The sequence below is a fragment of the Rousettus aegyptiacus genome, unplaced genomic scaffold (genome assembly GCF_014176215.1).
Source record: "Rousettus aegyptiacus isolate mRouAeg1 unplaced genomic scaffold, mRouAeg1.p scaffold_m13_p_7, whole genome shotgun sequence".
NCBI classification, from domain to species: domain Eukaryota; kingdom Metazoa; phylum Chordata; class Mammalia; order Chiroptera; family Pteropodidae; genus Rousettus; species Rousettus aegyptiacus.
The window spans coordinates 78,998,336-79,020,533 of record NW_023416310.1 but is presented as its reverse complement, the minus strand read 5'-3'; the positions used below and the strand labels follow the sequence as shown (position 1 = coordinate 79,020,533).

The 22,198-nt window shown below is 37.5% G+C and overlaps 1 protein-coding gene across 1 annotated transcript in view; it reads left to right on the top strand.

Annotated features, from left to right (window-relative positions):
- The window catches only part of TENM2 (teneurin transmembrane protein 2), a 2,693,686-nt gene that overhangs the window by 1,288,000 nt on the left and 1,383,488 nt on the right, over positions 1 to 22,198 (top strand). The window lies entirely within an intron of this gene.

Below are 22,198 nucleotides of genomic sequence, written 5' to 3'. Positions count from 1 at the left end.
TTTTTTTTTTTCAGTAGAAGAAAAAAAGTAAAATGAGTAAAGGCAACATGAAAGCTTAATATCAGAACCATCTTTTGGCCATTTCTGTATTCTAGAGAAATATTTTATTTTGTTCAGAATTTAATTACTAAGACATTATTGATATAATAATGTTTCATGTATTTTGGTGACTGTAAAAAGAGGTACAGAACAGTCATGTCAGTGTTCTTAGTAAACAAACTAATGTAGATGAATGAGCTATGAGCAAATATATTTGCAGAGTAAATAGAGAACAAAATTACTATATCAACTAATGAAGAAACCATTTTTAATATTTTGGCACCATTTATGTAACCCAGGCGATGTTGCTTTATTCCTTTGTGTCAAAATTTCCTCATCAGTAGAATGAGGGTGATGCCAATGAATCAAAGGCCTTTCAAAAGTACAATTAAATAAAGTGGTTCCTGTAACTGCATTGTAAAATCCCTAAATATGGTTATCTCCTTTACTTTTGCATTGATTTTAGAAATAATAGGTTGAAAAGAGCCAATTTGTCATGAGCCAATATGATGGTTATAACAGAGTAACTAAAACCTAAATATATCATTACGGTTTATAAAGAGAGCCTAGTAATAGTCAGGGCTTGAGATTGCAAACAAAAGGATGTGGCTCAGGAGCGGGGGCAGAGCTGGCCTCCCGGTCATCTCTGCTCCAGATGGGCTTTTCCACCCATAGGGGGATTGGGCTTTTCTTCTCTTTCTTCTCTTTAGTGGATGCAAATTCCAAGGAAGAACACCAACGAGCTTCACACCAGCCTTGCAATTGTGCCATTGACTGAAAGATAGGGCATTATGGTTATCTAGGCTAAATTCCCATGCCTATCTTTGTATTAATGACTCCATCAAAAACAAAAAGAAAAACAAAAACAAAAACATGGATTATGTAAGGGACAACTCCCCAGATAGAAGCAGAGGGAATTTTCTAGAAGGATGGGATACAAAGCTGTCAAAACCAATAGACATCTTCAGCAACAACTTCTCATTGTCTACAACTCTTACCTTCACATATCAAATACTTTTAACCAAACTGAGCTAATTAACATTCTCCATAACTGATGCATATTTTGGCCCCTGGGTGCACTGTTTATTTCCCTTCATACATGTTTCATTTTTTTCTTCTTCAACATGGTTGAATTTCTTACCTAATAATTAATAAGAAGAGGACTCCGCCACTTGAGGTAGTGTGTAGTAAATTTCAAGATACCGTCATACTCACCCTAACAATGAAAACTATCCAGATGAGCTACAAATCATAGAATTTTAAAAGCACATGTGAGAGCAGAGTACTGTAACTGAACTAAAATCTAAATAGCAACAAGTCATTCCTTAGAAGGAAGAACTTATAATCCAAAGAACCACAAACTCCCAGAGGCACCTAGGTTTTCTTGGAATACAAGATGGTGAATCACTGAAGACTGGGGCCAGGCATGAGAGCTGAGAGGAGGTTTCTTAGGGTCTCCAGGCTCCTACTGAGTGTGATGTCATGACTTCCAAAGACTGGGAATGGGGCATGAGAATGGAATAACCCTACTGAGCACTCTAGGCCTTTAGCACAGGTACTTCCAAGATCCTTCAAAGCTTGGGGCAGGGATCTGGGTGTAGGACTGGGGAGAAATGAGTGCTCCCCCCCAGGTGATCCTCAAAGTATCTGAAACCCACAGTGAACATATTCTGTTTAAAGCTGCAACAAAGCCTAGACCCAGTTCCACTAATGTTTACATTGATTAACCCTCCTCTTCCTCAACACTGTCTCCTGACAGAGGAAGAGATATGTCATGTTTTAGAGGTAAATATCATTCACTTCAGTTTCTATTGTGTATATATACATAATGTACAGTTTACAAATCAAAAACTATGAAACGTGAAGCAAGAAGATGTGACTAATCATCAAAGGAGGAACTATGGATAGAAGCAGATCCAGAAGTGGCCAAGATATTGAGATTATCATTCCAGGGTTTTACAATAGCTATAACAAATATGTTAAAAGATTTAGTGGAAAAAGTAGATCATGTGTATTAGCAACTGGGGGATTTCAAACAGATGAAAACTCTAATGAAGAACAATATTGAAATGCTGCAAATGAGAAATACAATACGGGAAATATTTTTTTATTAACTTAGACTGTACACATGATGAAAAAAGATTCAGTGAATTTGTAGACAGGTCAATATAAGTTATCCAAACTGAAAACACATAGGGACACCATATTAGTTTGCTGGTGCTTTCAGGACAAAGTGCCACAGACTGGGTGGCTTAAACATCAGAAATGTTTCTCACAGTTCTAGAAGCTGGAAGCTCAATGTCAAGGTGTTATCAGGGCTGGTTTCTCCTAAGACCTCTTTCCTTGGCTTGTAGGTGGTCATCTTCTCCCTGTGTCTTCACACGATCTTCCCTCTGTACGTGTCTATGTGTAAACATCTTCTTCTTATGAAGACACCAGTTATATTGGGTTAGAGCCTGCCCTAATGATCTCATTTTAAATTAATTATCGTTTTAAAACACTATCTACAAATATAGTCTCTTTCTGAGGTACTGTGTGTTAGGACTTCAACATGTGGATTTTGGAGGAATGCTGTTTGCCCATAACAGACACGAAAGAAAAATATCAAATGATTCTATAGATAGATAGATAGATAGATAGATAGATAGATAGATATAGATATAGATAGATATAGATATAGATAGATGATAGATAGATGGATAGATGGATGGATGGATGGATAGATAGATAGAAGAATAGATAGATAGATAATAGATGGATAGATGGATAGATGGATGGATGGATGGATGGATGGATGGATGGATGGATAGATGGATGGATGGATGGATAGATGGATGGATGGATGTAAAATCACAGTCTTAGAAGAAATGGAGAGAGACAGTGGTACAGATACATATTTGAAGAGATCACGGGGACAGTTGTCTACAATTGATGAAAGATAGTCACATAGGGATCCAAATACAGAGACCCCCCAAGCTGGATAAATTACACTGGGACCCATCTTAGTCAAACTGTCAAAAACAAAAGAGAAAGAGAAAATTTTAAAGCATCCACGAAGTGAGTATGTGTGGTGGAGGGATACATTGCATAAAAGGGAGCATTTTACAAGAGTGACCAATGATGGTTAAATTCTCACCACAAATAGATCAGGAGACAATGAAGCAAAATGTTAATGGGGCGAGGGGCAATGTCCACTTAGAATCACACATTCAGCAAGATTATCTTTAAAAAGTGAAGGTGAAAGAAAACTTTCTAGATACCAAAGATGGGAGAATTTGTCTTCAGAAAACTGCACTACAAGAAATGATAAAATAAATTCTCCAGGCTGCAGTGAAATGATAGCAAATGGAGGCTCAGATCTGCAGAAATAAATGAAAACTAGAGGAAATAGTCAATATGTAAATAGGCCTAAAAGATTACTGGCGATTAAAGCAAAAATGATAACAACGCATTGTGGGTTTTATAACACATGTAGAAACAACCAAAACAAAAGAGTTATCTATCAATAAGGTGATTAATGTCTTCAAAACCTAGCCATTATAGTTTCTATAAGACAATTTTTATTGCAAAATCTGAAGTACTACTGAGTATATATCAAGAGAGAATGTCTTCTTTCAAATGAAAGAAGGAAAAAAGTATTCATTTTTCACTTTATTTTATTTCTTTTTAAAATGTCCTTTCTCAAGCTCTCTATATAATATATAACCATTTATATTATATTATATTATATTATATTATATTATATTATATCATACTATGTATTGGAGTATATAGGGGCTCAAGTCCTTCTGATCGAACCCCCCTCAAAAAATAATATATATGTATACAGACACACATATATATTTTATGAGCCGATAGCAACCAAAACTGTACAAAATTGTCCCGTCAGTAGGAATTTGTGAAAAAATATGGAAGCAATATGAACGCCAGCTAAGAACAGAATTGGAGCACACACAATTTGCTGCAGAAGTTTTCTGTGGAAGTGCTAAATTTCTTTGGATCAATTATCTCTCCCCAAGCCACGGGCTTTGCCTTGCCTGGGCTCAACAGAGGCCTCATCATCCTTCCTCTTACGCTGGGCACTGATTATCAAACAGCCTCTGTTGTGCTGCTTGAACTACCATCCAATCCCCCCGCAGTCAATCTCAAGTAAAACTGAAAGGCTATGTTAAAAGAGCACCAACCTTCAAAGTTTCATGTGGAAAATATTCATTTTTGCACTCTGTGATTGAAGTCAGAGATGTCTTCGTGTCAGAATTCTCAAATGTCACTCCTTCTATGAGAGAGTAGAGGCCATAGGAAGTGTGTGAAACTTTCCTTTTAAAAAGAACTCCAAGTGAATACTTAGTGGAAACAGAAGGTGCCGGGTTGGAAAATGAAAGCAACAGGGCCTTGTGTAAAAAAGAAAAAAAAAAAAAAAAAAACCAGAGCTCTAGGATCTCAGCTGGCTCGGTTCTAATAATGATATCACCGGATAATGCGGCCTTAATTTTCTGATCCCCATTTCAAAATTGAAGGCTAAAATGATGACCTGGCTCCGGGGTCAAATGTTGAAAGCCTTGATCAGTGAAGTGCTGTGAATCAGAGATGAGGACTGGCCCCGGCACCCAGGAGACTTGGCTCCCTGTCTCAGTTCTTTCATGATCTCTCTCTTTGCCCGTAGGTATTTCACATCTCTGAGGTTCCATCCTCTTGTCACAAAATGAGGCACTGGAACTGATGAGGGCTGAGATTCTTTTCAAGCTGAAATTTTATGAGTGAGTATTATGAATTTTCTTCAAGTAAAGTTTCTAATACATGGGGAGTTTTACATGAAGCAAACAGTGGCTTAGGATCAAAATTAAAAATTAACTGTGAAAATTACATGTCTTTTTTATCTATCATTTTTACATAATTTCAACTCAGCCAGTTTTTTTTTTTTTGATGTCAGATTTTTTTGTCTATGGCTGAACACAAGTTGAAGTAATATGGTCATGTGTGAAAACTACTAATCCTTTTACACTCAGCCCAGAAATGTCAATTTTTTTTTGTTGTCTTACTGTGCAAATTTCAACTACACAAAGATTATTCAGGTGTTTATTTTATTTAAATTAAAATTCAGTGCATTAATAATAAATTCATAAACCCGGTTCTTCCTTAAGCTTTTTAATTCAGTATATAAAAACTACTATTTATAAGTATAACAAAATTTAGCAATTACCTTTAAGGAAGATTTTGATTACTGTTTGATCCCATTTACAAATTTAGTTAATTAAATAACTTTAAACTTTCAAATTGCATATATAAATGTAACATAGTCAATTTCCTTTTAATTACTTCAATTGTTTGATGAACCTTATTAAGAAGTTAAATAATGCTTATATATTTCATGATAAAACTTATAGCTATGTAAAAGTTCATTTACATATTCCAATACTGAATCTAAGCATGAGATTTCAGTTTACACCACATTTAAATTAATTGTTCAATTTTACATTTTAATTTATTATTGCAAGACTGTCCAGTGATTTTATTAGGTCAAAATCTTATATATATTGTAAATACCCTCCAAATGAATATATAGTTTCCTTAACAGAAAATGTTAATACCATAGTTTTAGTCTCTTAAATATTTTTTTCTTTATCTTTTTGTAAATGCACCAAGGATAAATATTTTACCCACTAAGAAAATAATTATGTCTCCTTATGTAATTTTGAGGATATCTTTTTAGCCAATTAAAATCCAACAATGAAAAATATATTAAGCAATAGAGATGCCTAGATATGAAAACATCCAGGGTAATTTTTCTTTGTCCCAATTGCCAGGCTGAGCCCATTCCTATAGTTACTATACATTCAATCAATAACCTAGAAGATGGTCATAAACTCTACTTTCTTTAGTTTGAGAAATATTATTGCCTAATTAACTTAACCATCTCACAGAAATCTGCTATTCCACCCAAACCACCACATTACTTGATTCAATTTGCACTTTTAGACTCTTTAGATTTTGAAATACTTTTCTATATAGTTGCAAAAGTACATTTGGAGTAATGGAATCTTACACAGGAGTAGTCTTCCCATCTGGTAAATTCTATAATGTTTAAAGATATTACAAGATCTTTTGACTGATTCTGTGGATCAAACATCTTTATGGTCTTGGTGAAAACAGGAGAGGCATTCACGTTATGAGAGTCATGTAAAAACTAAATCTGACCAAAGAAATCCAGTTTGTAGCATACTCACTTTAGATACTGAGGTATACAACCATTGAAGGGATGCAGAACAAAAGCACCTATTTTGTTTATTTATTTTTATGTTCTCTTTATTTCCTCATGTCCCTTAATCACATAAAGTTGAATTCTCATAGGATAAATGCACTCATAGTGCAGTTTCTCCATATTTTCTTATATACAGTGCTGTTGTTCCCAAATGCATCTCAAGGAACTGTAGGACTTTTTAACAGGTCATAACCCTAGGATCTTTCCTCAGAGATTTAGCTTTAAAAGATCTCAATTTGGCCAAGGATTGTATACATTTTTAAAAAATATGTAAGAGCAATTAAGATATAAGTTTAGAATCTCCAGCCTAACAGGCAAGGAGCAAGAAATTCTTAATACTCATGTTTGACTACTGTCTAGATATGTGGCCCTGAAGAGTGTGTGTAGTCTCTCTGGGTATAACATCTTCACACTGCTCACAAGGAACCTGAGGAAAAGGTCCCATTATGATCTGAGCCTAACATCTTCCCCTGGAGTCTAGGCTCCAAGCTGATGATAAGCCAGTGTATCCATAATGCATTCCCAACAGAGAGGAATTAAAAAAACAGGACATCGAATACAAAGGAACAGCAGGAAGAGTAAAAGGACTAAGAAAAGAGATTTAAAAAGAGCCAAGAGGTGAAGAAGCTTGTTAAAAAATGGTTAGGAAGTTGCTGTCACTCCAGGGCCAAAAACAACACACTCCCTCCAGGAATCAGAGGTCTGAGTGGGACTCGGCAGTCTTTTGGTGCGTCTACTCAAACTGGGGCCCGAGAAGCGAGGAAGCAATTACCAGGGTGGTCACCAGGCTGACTGCAAGATGAGAACGTGCCAAATTCCATCTATCATCTAACCGCCCCTCTTATTGGTCACCACAGTGTTTTGGACCCTCAAGGATTAGCAGCAACTCAGAGCTCATCTCTAATAATTCCCAGAGATCTGAGCTTCCTTTTCACCAGTGCTCAGTTATCTGGCCACATAGATGTAGGCCAGTTTACAGAGAGTACAGAGGAATATTTTTAGTATATGCCATGGCAGGGTCATTTGGAGTTGGAGGTATCTTACTGTAAAACCTCATACCCCTTTCATTCAAAGAGTCTCAGATCAGCTCACCTGTTCAGGTCTCGACACTGGGTAAGAGGCCATTAGTCTCCATGATGGTGACTCAAATAAAGCCTCATGTCTTAGGTCTGTATGCTTGATTTTATATAAAAATCAATACAATAGTTGGTTACAGTTTATTCAGGGTCACCAAATATTTTTCTTTTATGGTTCAGAGGGTAATTGGTTTAGCCATCATAGGCTAAATGATCCCTGTTGCCATCGTCATGTGACAGTAGCCGTAGAAAAATATACATGTGACAAGGCAAGAAAGTATATATATATTCCAGTAAAACTATTTACGAAATGGCTAGCATGCTTGATTTTGTCCATGGGCCAGTTTTCCAACCTCTAATCTAATTCCTTCCAAAAAAAAGAAAAAAAAGAAAAAAAAAAACCCTTTGATCTATTAGCCACTGCCAAAAACCCCTTCTCAATAAAAAATAGCCTAACAGCTGCTCCAGCCCCGTTGCCCATTATTGTAATTGCACTCTTGCCATTTGACTCTTGCCACCTGATTATTCCCACTGAAACCAGGAGCTCCTTCAATGATGTCACCTCCCATAGTAATCACCTGAAGAGGTCAGAAACCACAAAGTGTTTCCAGTAGACCTGTCATGCAGGCTTTCCCAACGAGTGAAGAATTGTCTGGACTCTGGCAGGTGACGTAGAAGACAGCGGGGAAGGGACTGGATAGCATGATAGATATACTATAGCATTCTTGTTATCACAGTGTCATTAAATATCTATCACTGTTGAGTCAATGTTTCAGTCAACCAGGGAAGCAAACTGTAAGAGTCACTTCTACCTAGTCATCCTAACACGTTAGTGCATTGTGTTCTCTCCTCCTTGGCTTAACGATCTTAGAATCCTTTCCTACACATATTGCCCAGGTTCTGCTTATATAAATTAACTGAGTCTTGCACTTCCTTCAGTATACAAGCTGTCTCCTTCTAGACCAAACTTGGCTCTCAAAATCCTGGACCTATAGGGATCTGAATCTGGTTTGGGGCATGGAGGCAGTAAGTTGGGATGAAGGTGTATCTTGAAAATAATTGGCATCATCTTACAAACTAACTGCCTCAGATGAGCTTATTATAGGTTCTTAAAGCAAGAGAAAGCCAGTTTCTTCTTCCTTAGGGAACAAAAACTGCTTCCTCTGAAAAAAGAGGCTCAGAGGAAGTTGGAGTTCCAGTGCTTTCAGATTAATCTGAATCTTCTCACAGATCCTCATTACAATTTTTTGCAATTCTACTCCTTGTTAACCAATGTCCTGACATTTACATGAGAGGTGTGCTTAAGCTGTAGATTCAACTTATGTTGTTATTCTGCAACATATAGAATAAAATATTGGGACTGATTTTTCAGCGGCTCAGTTCTCTGACTTCACAAGAGACTCTACGAAGGCCATGCCGCAACCTCTCTCTGTCCATATAGTGAGTGGAGAATCTAAAGCCAGGATATTCTATTCTCTCTCTTTAAGCTCTCCAGCATAGTCAGAAGTCACCTAACTGCCCCTCCGTCCTTGTAATCACGTCCTCTATGAAGCAGTCACTTGGCATCTTCAGACTCGGAGCTAATAAGCATATCATCCCAGGTGATGATAAGGAATAATTTTAGTCACTGTGTTGTCACTACATAGCAAGGGTTACTGGCTTCCCATTTTCTACTAGCAATAAGATCACGACTATGTTTAGACCCAATCAGAATACATAACTAATTCCACACTTTTGTTAATATTTCTGGGAACATTGTTGCTGTAATGCTGTGTTCATTAGTGTTCAGCAAGGGGGAAAAAATTTAGATACTTCAGAAAGGGAAAGGTTTAACACAAAGATTTGGAGGTGCTGAGGAGGTAGAAAAGCAGCAGAGAAGAGAAAGGAGGGCCAGAGGAGCAAAGGAGTAGGTTGTTACTGCCTGAAGCTCACGGAGCTGCTCCATATCTGGGTGCTAAGGTGCTGCCCCGAGTGCTTTTGGAGCTGCCGAACCTGCCCCTGTGCTCTGCCTGTGGTCATGCTCCTTCGTTCACTGCTTCCGTTTCACTGCCAGAGGTATTTAAGGGGGGAAGGAAGGAAGAAGGGAGAGAGGAGGGAGGGAGGGATGAAAGAAAAAAAAAAAAACCCTCTCTTCTGTTATAGACTTCTAATCTCCAGCTGGTACCTCCCATTGGCAGAAGCTAACAGGAAACCAGTTGGCAAGGGAATCTGAAAACAGAATTTTCCACCCAGGGATAAAAAAGATGGTGTAGTAGTTCCCCCTCATCCGTGAGGGATGTGGTCCAAGACCCCCAGCAGATGCCTGAAACCTCAGACAGTACTGAACTCTATATATACAATACACACACACACACACACACACACACACACACACACACTGCAATAAAGTTTAATTTGTAAATTAGGCACAGTAAGATTTTAACAACGATAACTAATAATAGAAGAATTTTATATTGTACTATAATAAAAGTTATGTGAATGTCATCTTTCTCTCTCTTGCATCTCTCTCTCTCTCTAGGAATTTTTAGATTTTTTGGTCCAAATCTATTCCTGAATCTGTGAATCCCTTCTTCGCCATAGTGGCTTGGTGTCACTTATTTCAGGGGATCCCTTGCTGAAACCTTCACACAGGCTCAGTGCTTTCCGGTGCAACACATTGCTCTGAATTGAAACACATTTTCTGTTCATAGCTTTCACCCCAAAATGTAATGCGTTTTCCATCTTAATTAAGCACTCATCACTCACTGTAGATGTAACTTTTGCAGTTTGAAAAGTGACAGCAAAACTAGACTGGATTTCTTTTTCCTTCTTTACAGTTTCACAGATAGGAGACTCTTACTGCAGATCTTAGCAAGTTTAGCATTTAATCTTTTTCTTTATTAAATGAATAACTCTCAACTTTTTCACTTAACATAAGCACTGGTTGGCTTCTCTTTGGCATGTCCAAATTGCCAGCACCACTGCTATTGGGCCTTGAGATCATCATGAATCAAAATAAGCATTACTTGAACATAAAAACAGTGATATCCCAATGGTTGACCAGATAACCAAGACAGCTACTAAATGACTGATGGGCAGGGAACATGCACACTGTAGAGACTCTGGACAAAGTTGTGATTCATATATAGGGTGGGAAGGAGCTAGAGAGTACAACATTTCATCACGCTGCTCAGAACAGACTGTAATTTAAAATTTATGAATTGTTTATTTCTGCAATTTTTTATTTAATAGTTTTGGAATGCAACTGACTTTGGGTAACTGAAATCACAGAAAGCAAAACCAGTGATTTGGGCAGAGGGATTACCTGTATCAAAAAGGTGAGTGTGAAGCCAAGGGACAACGGACAATATCTAGAATTACAAAGCATCTTCAGGTGTTGTACGGACTATCTCTGGTTGAATAAGATTTGCTGAAACGGCCCATACTGTTTAATATGTGTAACTATTGTTGCAGTCAGTTGCCCCAATATTTCTACTTTCCACATGATATCACCAGTGATTTTTGTTTCATTATGTGGGAACTAAACTTTTTGGTGTTTTGTTTTTATGATAAATGAAGCAGTGAATTTGGTATACATACTCTAGGAGGCTTTGTGGAATTCATTTTCTTATCGTAACCAATCATTACAAATGACAGACTCTTCGGCCATTTCAATCCCCTGAGTCATTTCTTATGGCTGCAAACCAATGAATTGCTTGGGGCCTAATTCTGCTGGTGATATGTGAGAGAGACTAGAGAATGCAAATTCCTCTCATATTGACAAAAAAAAAAAAAAAAGAAAGAAAAGAAAAAGGAAGAAAGAACTAAAGAAGTGGATCCTGTTTTCCTTTAGCTTTTTGCAATGTTAATCAAAGATGATTAAAATGCAGTAGATTAAAAAAATAGCACCACGTCAGGTTTTCATACTGGAGAGTATGTAACTGCCTAAGCGGTTTTAACCATGTGTGACCGAAAAATATAATATTGCACCACTATTATAGTCTTACTTTACTCTGAGTTTTAATTTTTTTTTTAATTTAAAATGCATTAGATACCTACGATGTGAAGGAAATTTCCTGTGTTCTAGAGTAGAGCATGTTCTTTGACCCCCAAAACTATAATTAATTTGTGGAGGCAAAAATGTACAAAAACAGGTAAGAATAATAAAATACAAAAATAGGGGAATTTTTCCAGCCTAAATCTGGAATTTAAATATTCCAGATTCCTCCAGGGACTATTTTCTTGGCATTGCCTATGCCACTAAAATTTAAGGTGTCCTTGTCCCAGAAACAGCATGCATTTATAAAAATATTAAGTTATAACAAAAGAGGTAAAAATAGTGTATGTCTCTGTACTTAACGTCTTATTTTTTTAATTAAAAATTATTGGAGTGACACTGATTAACAAAATCCAGCAAGTTTCGATGTATCATTCAACAGAAAGTAGTACATACAGTGCATTCTGTGTTCGCCACCCAGAGTTACATGTCCTGTTAATGTATGTCTTATCCGTAAGATCATCTTTAAAAACCCAAAGTAAAAAGTCAAATGGCAAAAACGTTTCCTTGAGATACTATCCATCAGAAAGTTATGTACAGAAAAAACAAAAAAAGGAACTACTAGGGAAAGCACTACTGATTGTGGAGGAATATAGCTAGAACACAAAGAATCTAGACAGATTTTGCAATCTTTCTACTCTTTAAGCTGGACACTCAGCAAAATCTACCTAAATTTTGGTCATTCCCTTTGTAATCATCCTTATCTGCCAAGTGAGTGTTACTGGAATTAAGTAGAAACTAAGTCAGAAGATGGTAAAATGAGCTCTCTTTCCCATCGGTTGGTTATACCTGTTGTAGCTGCCTCAGTTACTAGCAAGCAGCCACAACTTGCACAAGCGATGAGTGACATGAACTTCTTGAGCACAGCCTCTTCCATTGAATACTGACAAGTAGGAAAGATAAAGTGAAACAAATGCATAGACATGAATGTAACCAGTTTGTTGAACAAGTAGGATTTGTAATCACGTAGCAATTTTATTTTTGAGCCTTACTTTCTCTTTAAATTTTCTCACTGAGTTTACTTCTCTTATCCCTCTCCACAAACAGGCAGATGCCATGACTTTTCTGCTTATTCTGGCTTAATAAAAAGAAAGAAATGAAAAAAAACAAAACAAAACAAACAAACAAAAAAACCCTATAGTCACTCAAAGTTACAAAGGCAATTTTCAATCAGAAATTAGAATGCATATTCTATTATAACAAAGTCACTTCATTAATTAAAGTTAAATCTTCTCTCCCCGCTTCCAGGTTGAGTCTTTTATGGGTCGAAATACCTTCAGTTAAGGGTATTGAGGCGGGTGTGGAAGGGGTAGGAGGGAAGATAAACAGACAAGAGGATTCTTACTTTACTGATAAAATTCTTACTTTGCTGATAAATTTGGGAGGAGGCTTCACACTTCCTGGCAGAAAGTTAAATTTGTCTTTTTTCTCTTATGAGATGCTTTTGTGGAGTCTTCACAGAAACCTTTCCTCTGCCCCACACGGTCTCTTTTGCCTTCAGATCTCTTGATGCTAGAAATGCCCTCTTGGCCAGCCTGTCTTTATAGCTTTTTTTCCTACAGTTTCTATCAACTGAGCAACACTTGCCACTCTACATGGGCCCTTGGACAAGATATAAGAACACCCATGCTAGTTCTGTCACACTGAAGGATCACCTCTGATCTAAAGGACAAACCACACATCCTTTATTCCGACAGGCCTGGAGGGCAGGCTGTGCTACGCCATCACCTCTTCCTGGCCCATCATTCAGCTACAGCCAATCCATTCCTTGATCTTTGTATTTCTCAGAAGCGAGACCGACCCTAAGCCTCACAGCACATATCAAGACCCCTGAAATGATCTTATTGAAGTATCTCCCAACTCAGCTTGAAGTGAGAGTCATTTCACCCAGAGCTCTAATTCACGTGGATGGGACTCGCCACAGACAGTAACTCAAGTCACAAATACTCCTCTTCTCCAGGCACTTTTAGATCCTCGATACCGATACGGGCCTTTAAGCTGACCTCACAGATTTACACAAATTTACTTCGAAAAATATGCATCTACATGTAGCATCTCACTTGGGAATTTGCTATTGGCTCAAACGTCCATCTTTAGCACCCCGTTACACTGTTGCAGACCCTGTGCTCTGGAAACTGTATCGATGGGAGAGGAAAGACAGAGGAACAGTGGTCACGCAGTGCCTGAGCCTCAGCGTTTCCATTCTCTTAACCACCGCAGCGGCCGCAGGTGTTTTGGTGCTTTGCTGAGTACCAAACCCCGCCCCACGCTCGCGCCACGCTCGCGCCACGCCCGCCCCACGCCCGCGCCCACTCTCCTGCTCGAGAGCGCATGTCCCGCCGGGCTCGGGGACCGCGCGAAGATGGCGCTACCAGGCTCCGTCCCAGAGACCACCCTCCCAGGCCCCAAATGTGCATCATATCAGATGCCTGCTCCTCAGGACCAGGCCCTAAGACAAGCAAAGTCGGGAAGCCCGCCCGCCGTCATAGTTCTTCTCGCACTGGGGCCCGAAGGCCGGTGAGTTTGCGCTGCCCCCGGGCCTCACCTCAGAGCTCAGGGCGTGTGTGGGCGCGTGGGCCGGAGCCTCGTTCATTTTCCAGGCTAGATGATTGGGGGCGCCTCTTTCAGGTTCAGGTCTTAAAAATAAGGGTGCCGGATGTAGGGTTCAAACTCTTTGCTCCTCAGGGAGAAGCCCCGGGTTTTGTGTTCCCGCATGACGGTGGGTGGTGGCCACAGGTGGGGTGGTGGCCACAGGTGGAGTTCATCATGAGTTTGTATCCCAGCCTCTCCTGCCTGCTTCGGTGGGGGCCCCTCTCCTCCTCCCCATGTGTATCACTCAGCAAGCTTTTAGTTGTTCCCCCTACACCCCCTAGAGGAAGTTGGTCCATGTGTAGCTGTAAATTCGATGTGTGCGTGAGAGGAGGCGAAGTCAGGATTCGCTTACCTTGTTTGGCATCTTGAACCAGAATCTATTCATGTTCATTTACATGTGGACGTGTGCCTTATCGATAGCAAAGGAAGGGACTCTTTTAACACAAGACAACAGGGAAGACCTCTTATTTCTTAGTGGAGACTTTTATCATTTTTTCTCTGGCTGATTTTATTCTGGTGGTCACAAGCATTTAGTTTCTTTACGAGCTCCTCCTCGTCTGGTTCCCGTGACTTATACATCTTCCGACCAAGTCAAGGCCGTGCGTATCATGAGCGGCAGCGAACGCAATCTTCCTCAGGTGCAGGCAATGAAGGAGTCCATTTTCTAATGTGAATTAAAAAAAAAAAAAAAGGTAATTAGACCAACACAAAGGCATTCAGTTTTTATTACCATGTTCTGACAATTCCATGTTCTGACAATTCTCAACAAAGCTGGGGGCAGGGGTAGGACAATAAATTTCAGCCATGATACTTTGTTATGGCAGCACTAGGAAACTAATAGAAATACTAATGATAAAACAACTCCCCCCTTTGTCTCTTAAAATCGCTAATTTGGTTACTAATATCACGAAAACGAAATAATAAAATTAGTAAGTATTTACCAATTCTCAGCTGAGCACATTTTATTTCCAAACGTAATAGAGTTCTCTACTGCAGTATAATGGGTTGCCTTCTGATTAAAACCTCACTTTGGATTTGGACAGGAGGACTAAAGGTAGGAACAGGAACTTGACAAGCAGGGAACAGTGAGTTGACCAATAGAAAACCATGTCTTCTATGAATTGACAATGCTTAAAAGAAGTAGGTACGCTGATAATATCTGTTTGTCATAATATAAATGCCCTAACCAATTACAACAGTAGTAAGACTATTTAGTTTGCCTGACTATCCAGTTTTTCCTATGTCTTATCCACTTCTTTACTCTAACTTCCAATCCTCCACTTTACAAAATCTTGGATAAAATCAGGTTCGTTCTCTCTCTCTCTCTCTCTCTCTCTCTCTCTCTCTCTCTCTCTCTCTCTCTTTCTTTCTTTCTTTCTTTCTCTCTCTCTCTCTCTTAATAATTTACTAACTTCATTTCTAAGAGGCCATGTACAGTCAGCCTGGAACACCATAGAAAAATTCCATCATGATCCAGAAGGTTATGTCAAGTCTTCTGAAGCCAGAGAGGATGATTCTCCAGATAAGTTACTAAAATTGATAAATTGCTTATTTGCAAAATTAACTGGACAGAACAATGAAAAACTAAAAAGAGGGAAAGAAATGTAAATCAACAAATTTTTCTTTTTTTTTAAGTCTTTATTCCCAGGGGCCTGTTCTGACTAGTAATACCATTTACCCCATATTTCTCCCCACATTCAAAATACCTAGGATGGATATTATGCATTCCCAACCTGTCAGCTTTGGCTGAATTACAGAGTGCTCAATTATGCTCTAATCGAATAGCTGCCCAATGCAGGCCACGTAATGACTTCCTGATTATCTGCCTTTAAATGATGAATGAAATGAATATGTAACATTCTGTTCAAATATAGCATACTTAGTTAGCATGCCAAATGAAAACTGATTTTGTGCTCCTCTCTCTGAAAAACGTATATTTTATTGTAATGCAGTTCAATGGTTGTTCGGTTGCTTGTTTTCTAGTCATCAAGATAAACACTGAATGAGCTATCTACGAGAACATTAGTCTTCATTTTTGCTTTCCAACAGATGCTAAAGGTGTTAAACATTGTTTAGATTATTTGGGTTTCTCTCTTTACATTGCCTCATTGGAAAAAAATGAGGAAGGTTGTATTTTTACAAACAGTTCTTGTTGGCAATGTTCCAACATACATTGGCAAAAAAACAAATCTGTTAAGATGAATGTGTTGCAAAGACAACATTAAAATATGAATAAATTATTTATTGGCAAGAGCACTTTTTACAGTATCAGTCCCCTCAAAAGAGTACATGCTCTGAAAATTGATTGTATGCCTGGTCTATATTAATAATAGTTTGCATGACTACAATAGTTTATTGTCTTTTTACATGATTTTGCCTTCAATATACTAATTTCCAAAAAGTAGCTCAAACTGTATGGGGGAACTCATTGAATGTAATAACTTTTAAGAGTAACATTCCCCACTCACCTTGAAAGACAGAGAGGATACTCAGGTAAGTAAGGAGAGAACGAACTGTGGAAGGAAGGAGGAAGGGATGGGGGAAGGAATTCTGTTACCTAATCTGTCTAATATATGATTAATATTGCACAATTGGTGCTTAAGTGACTGATTTACAAAACATTTTGCATGCTATATATCCTGGATCACATTTCAATAATATGCTGCCCAAGATAAAGAGGAGCACCTCCTCTAAGAACATCTTGAAATTTTCCCTTAATTTACTAGGTAAATTTCTTAATTAAGATGAAAACAAAATCTTTATATATATTTATTTCAAGATAAACATCTTAAGTTAATTGATTTAGTACTCTCCTCAGAATATATTTCTTATTTTTTTTTCTCTTCATCCTACTTCATGCTTTTTGGCCCTTTATTTATTTTTTGATATGCTCTGTTTTATTTCTGGTTATAAAAAATGAACTGGCGGAGTAATGGATAAATCCAGCCTACAAATGCTTTTGATTTAACTGGCTAACATTTTAGAAGAAACTTTGAATTTGTTTTCAGCATTTCAAAATGAACAGATTTCATCTAAGCATGCGGCTCTCTAGTTCCTCACTAAAATTCGGTTCTAGGAATCCTAGTCTTACAGGAATTATCTCCTTAGATGAGCCACACGCTATCTAGTTTGCCAGAATCTAGCCCACTTTTCCCTGGCACCCACAGGTTTAAGTCTACAACCTCTAGGACCCATTTCAGAATTCACTGTTGGTCCCGTGGCACTCAGCAAAGGGTATGCCCAGCCTGAAGACACACAGGGTCTTTGACGAGGTAGGGTGCAGAGGCAAAATTAGAACTTCTGCTTACAGTTATTGTTACATTAAAATAAGAAAGATTTTGTGCTTTGCTAAGATTTAATACACCCATTGATAAGGTGCCCACATTCACTGCATGTATCAGATGGTGATGTGTCTTCTGTGGTTCATGGGCTATTCGAAGAACAGTAAGCTGTCCACATTGTGCAACAGTTGGTTGACAGTTGCACCATTGTTTTTAGGTCACTGTCAACATGCTATGATGTTATAGTTTAGTTAAAAATGATTGTATAATAAACTCTCAGATGATGGGCAGTTGATATTAAAAGATGCTGGTAAAGAAATAGAGGTAATAAATGACATTGATGGTAGGAGCCCAGTGAATGTGACAGAGCTGGTTTACTCCAGCTAGCATAGTCTTCAGCAGCCTCATTATTAGCTAAAACTCACGATCTGATAATTTCTGATAAGTTGTCCACTAAAAATGAATTTTTCAAAGTAATGGTGACATTTTAACATTGAGTATGAAAACAACTGTGCTATGAAGAAAACGTTTGAAAACGGATGCTTAAAAATACTTCCATTGTTCTATTCTTAAATTATGTCTGCTTTGAGAAGAAAAATGTCTCAACTTGTATCTCTTTCCTCCTGCACACACAAACACACACTTGGATGCAGAATTGTTGGATCTGCATTACAATCTTCCAAATATAAAGCTTCAGTGCATTTTAAGTCATTTGTAAAAATTTTAAAATGTGCCTCTTCCTGAGAATTTGCAAGTACAAAAGTAAAACTGTTCACAAAGATGGTAAATTGGATTTAAAAGTTTTTATTGAAAAAAGATCCAATTCTTTATTACACTTGGGTATATAAAGTGTCTTTTCCCCACCAACCCAAAATTATTAATACCATGACATAACTAGGCCACTAAAATATTGTATTATAGTTTTAAAATATAATCTTTAACACTAATGAACTACAGTTGATTAGATTTTCCCTTTAAAAATTACTGCATTTCATTGGTTACAAAGTTTGTATTTTAAGATATGACATTATAGATGTACCTGACAATTGAGGAGTAGCATGTGATAGCTAAATCAGTATTTTTTCTTCCTTAGGGGTACATGAAAGAATAGTACATCTTACATTGAATGGAATATAGCACTAATAATAATGATAATATGAAAATATATAATGATATCTTTAATGATAAAAATAAGGAAAAAATCAATTTTGTGCAATATATAAATATAATTTATGCTGTATTTTAATTTCATTCTTTTCTAACAGGGTACATTGTACATTGTATTATCTTATAGGTTTTATAATGTGTAAAATATAATGTACCATAGTAAATATATTACTTCATAAATATTTATATAATGAATGCATATCACAAATAGATTTATAGATGAGTCATATAATCAAAAAAGTTGATACTCTGGCCAGTCTACCATGTTGTTTAATACTTTTTTTTTTTTTTTTGGAAAAATCTGGTCAATCAAGAAAAAAAGTGAAAAAAAAGGAAAGGTTATTCTTAGAAAAGAGAATCTATGTTCCTTACATGGTCTGGGCTCACATTCATGGATAAGAGCTTCAAAGAAAACAGCAGTATTAAGACAGCTATAGTCATGCGAGTTTTTTTATTACTATTATTCAAACCGTTTATGTATATTACATATACTTTTTATGTAGAATATGTTAAAATGCAGAATTGTTAATGTATTCTTATTTAACATATAGTAAACTTTCTACTGAAATACCATTTAAGAGATAGTCATTTCTACCTTGTTTCTCCATTTTACTTATTGTTTTATAGTGCCAAGCATTATTCTTTGGTGCCAGAATCCAGAATTCTCTTGGCTAAGAGTCTAGCGGAAGAGACAATAAACAGTCTAGCAAACAAGATATTTTCATAACTGATAAAGGCTTGGGAAAAGAGAGCATCAGGGCCATGTGACAGAGGTGACTGAGTTTAGCCTTCAATATCAGTTAGGGTATTAGTAGAAGGCTTTAGTTTTCAGTGATTTCTAAAGTGAAATTGATCGGCTCTTCAAAATATTTTCCAAATCTTCTTGCTCCTGTTCCTCTTCCAGGAAAGGCGATCTATATCTAAAGTCAGTGGCAGCCTCCCCGTTACAGCCCTTCCGCCAGCAGATAGACAGCTACAGTCTCTCCCGCCCCCAGACAGAGCCTTGGAGTCACGGGACCGTGTCCCCTCATTGTCTTCAGGTTCACAGCTGTCTGCTTTCTCAGCTGTCATTGGTGAGGTACAGGTATACAGGACAAGCCCATGTACATTCTCACTACATAGAACAAGAAACAGCAGTAGCTTCCATCAGGGAGCCCAGAGCTGCAGTTGGGAGATTCACTCCCTTCAAAGGCAAAATTTCGAGACCCTGATAAGAATCTTGCAGGTTCTTCAGACTTCCCCCCTTTTGAGTTTCCTAATGCAGTAACACCTGCATACTGGTAATGAGAATGGGGTAATCTTGCACTTGCTCTGGAATCTTGGCTTTAGTTGTGTTATCTGTCTTCTGAAATGATTACTATGAAAAATATAGACATATAATTTCTAATTAACCATATCCTCTTGGCATCCTCCTTCCTGACACGAGTCAGCTCAGCAAATGGAGGTAATGGTTTTTCTCCAACATGTTCCCGGAAAGAGAGGGCAAGTTAAAATTGCTCGACCATAATGATGATGTCCTGTATTTTTTTATTTTCTTTCTTTCTATTTCTTAAAAACAAAACAAAACAAAAAAAAATTTCTTAGTCTTTCTGGCCTGATGTATAGATAACATTTTTGTGGCTATAAGGTTTTCTTTTGAGTAGACCAGTCATCTCTCTTTGTTTAGCAGAGCTAAATGGGGTGCAGGGTGGTCGGTATAAAATGAAGAGAAAACATTTCTAAACAGTATTTGTCTGGAGACTCATAATGGAACCTCATACTCCTGTAATACAAAAGTATTAACTATAGGCTAAGATATCTGTGTCGCACAACCACTAAGGGACTTCTGAGGGACTTTATTTCTGTTGGTCAGCTCACAGACTCCTAGGAAATTTGTTGGTTCTCGTAAAGATGGTTTGACTTCTTTCTATCATTCTTCCTTCATAGATGAGGAATGTGTTTTACAGTAATTAACTTGCTTCAGAAACTTACCTAATACAACAAGGCTCAGATTTGAATCAATTTACATAGCCTAATTTATGTAACCATTGCTTTTCCACTTTCCACCTAGGCATTTTGAGGTGGTTTTGTGTGTTTCTATGAGTCATGCACATCCTCGATTATTTGCCCAATGCATGCTATTTTTGTTTCTTTTTTCTCTCATCCCGCTTGTTTTTTTTTTTTTTTTTTTTTCTTCTTCTTCTTTATCCCTAGTGCCCCCGACTTGGCTTTTCTCCAGTGCACATCCTGGGGAAGGAGAAATAACTTTTCCTTTTCATACTTTGCCTCGTTTCTTAACCTTTCCTGCATATTTGAGATTTGCATTCGTTTTCTCAGTTATGGGTCAAAATGCATGTTTTTTTTTTTTTTTTTTTTTTTTTTTTATTTAAGTTGCGGTCGTGGTGAACATATTGTCTCAATTCTATCAAACATATCAAAAATTTTTTTATTGTTCCATTAATGTTTACCAATGAAACTTCTTAAATACTGCTATCACAAGTGACAGAGAACTCAGGGCCAGAACCAACGTAAAGTAAAGGAGGTGCCCGGGGTGCAAAATGTAAGGAAGTCCTTATCTCTTGCTTCTTGCAAGTGCTGAGTCAGCGCCCCTGAAAGGATGCCTCCTTAAGTTTTGTACTATACAAGCTTCCTTGCTCAGGCCCTGAAAGGACTACCCAGGTATTTTTTTCTCTCTTAGAATCACAGTTTATTTCAATTATTCCTGAATTGAGAAGGACAATTATTTTATCTTCTTTCCACCCCCCCCCCCAATAATGGGTTTAACTTACAGCCCTCGTGGAATTTGCTGTGTCACAACAGCAAGTTTAAAACCACACAGTGTTCTACTAAAGGCCAGGTGTTCACAGGATAATAAACAGCTCCCTAAAGATTAGAAAATGAATATTTAACTAGATGACTACATTTGATTTCCTTCATTCATTTTTTATTATTTCAGCAAAAACCTTCTGGATGGAAATGACATTGACAGGATTTTAACATCTTCTGGTAAATGAAACCTGTCATTCTGGTGTGTTTACTGTTTCTTTACAGTACCATTTGGTAAACTCCAGTGACTAGAAATTTTCTCCATAGTTAAGATTTAGGAGATACTGTGCAGATTGTACATCAGAAGCATAAAATTTGTCCTGTAAGGTTGATTATTATTAAACTAGTCACATGAATTTGGCCCTATTTACAAAAAGCCTGATGATTTCTTTTTTTAAATAGGACAAAAAAAATCTTATTTGTGAAACTTTAAAGCACTTAATTATTGTTTTTTTTTTTTTTTCCTTTCAAAGGCAAGACTATGATCATGTCCATTTCTATGCAGAGTTTTAGATTCCTTCTTCAAAAAAATAAAAACTAGGCCCAAGAAATAGAGCTCTCTAGAGCTGACATTCATTAAAAGTTAGCAGTGAGTATAGTTACCTCGGAAACAGAGGCCAAGACATCTGCCTTTACATTTCCGTTGTGTCTATCTTGGGATCCTAGTTCCAGATATTCTAATGCAGTGAGAAAAGTTTTAAGGCTCCAATATTGGATTTCACTAAGTAAGTTTTTCCCGATTATCTTAATGGACAGTTTTTATCTGATTGCCAGTAGGAACTCACAGAAAAGGAGGCCCAAAGCAATGCAGAAACCTGTTAAAATCATCAAGTTTCCCTAAATTTGCACATAGTCCTAAATATTGCCTTGTCACCTTCATTCTCCTGTTAATCTTGGAGAGGGCCCAAATGTAATTTTGTTGTTGTTTTTAACTTGTGCTACC